We start from the raw sequence: 1,046 nt of genomic DNA on the forward strand, positions 1-1,046 counted from the left end.
AATCTCTATACTGTGACATAGAGGATTTCATATTTTCTTTTCTATTCTCCTCTTTTTCATATAAGCAGGAACAAGGATAAGAATATTCTTGTTGAAGCTGATCCTGAACCTGAAAGGACTCTGAAGAGGAAGCTAAGGGAAGCTAAAGCACAACTCTCTGGAGAGAACATGACAGAAATTTTCGAAAAAGAGGGAGACATGGCCGAACCCAATAACAATGCCAACAATGCAAGGAAGATGCTTGGTGACTTCATTGCACCCTCTTCTGACTTCTATGGAAGAAGCATCTCAATTCCTGCAATTGGAGCAAACAATTTTGAGCTTAAGCCTCAATTGGTTTCTCTAATGCAGCAGAATTGCAAGTTTCATAGACTTCCAATGGAAGATCCTCATCAGTTTTTAGCTGAATTCTTGCAAATCTGTGACACTGTCAAGACCAATGGAGTTGATCCTGAGGTCTACAGACTTATGCTTTTCCCTTTTGCTGTAAGAGACAGAGCTAGAACATGGTTGGATTCACAACCTAAGGATATCCTGAACTCTTGGGATAAGATGGTCAGTGCTTTTCTGGTCAAATTCTTTCCACCTCAAAAGATGAGCAAGCTTAGAGTGGAAATCCAAACCTTCAGACAGAAGGAAGGAGAATCCTTCTATGAAGCTTGGGAAAGATACAAGCAGCTGATCAAAAGGTGTCCTACTAACATGCTTCCAGAATGGAGCATCATAAGTATATTCTATGATGGTCTGTCTGAGTTGTCAAAAATGTCATTGGACCATTCTGCAGGAAGATCTCTTCATCTGAAAACCCCTGCAGAAGCTCAGGAACTCATTGAAATGGTTGCAAATAACCAGTTCATGTACACCTCTGAGAAGAATCCTATGAACAATGGGACGCCTCAGAAGAAGGGAGTTCTTGAAATTGATACTCTGAATGCCATATTGGCTCATAACAAAATATTGACCCAGCAAGTCAATATGATTTCTCAGAGTCTGAATGGATTGCAAGATGCATCCAACAGTACTAAAGAAGCATCTTCTGAAGAAGA

The 1,046-nt window shown here is 40.2% G+C and overlaps 1 non-coding gene across 1 annotated transcript; it reads right to left on the minus strand.

Moving 5' to 3' along the window:
* Positions 1-600: 600 nt before the first annotated feature.
* On the minus strand, positions 601-708 carry LOC148572062 (small nucleolar RNA R71). The gene has a single exon (XR_015908079.1). It is a non-coding gene; the product is annotated as a small nucleolar RNA R71 (small nucleolar RNA).
* Between the last annotated feature and the right edge of the window lie 338 nt (positions 709-1,046).

Source organism: Arachis ipaensis, chromosome B3, assembly GCF_059453495.1.
Source record: "Arachis ipaensis isolate K30076 ecotype BB chromosome B3, ASM5945349v1, whole genome shotgun sequence".
NCBI lineage: Eukaryota > Viridiplantae > Streptophyta > Magnoliopsida > Fabales > Fabaceae > Arachis > Arachis ipaensis.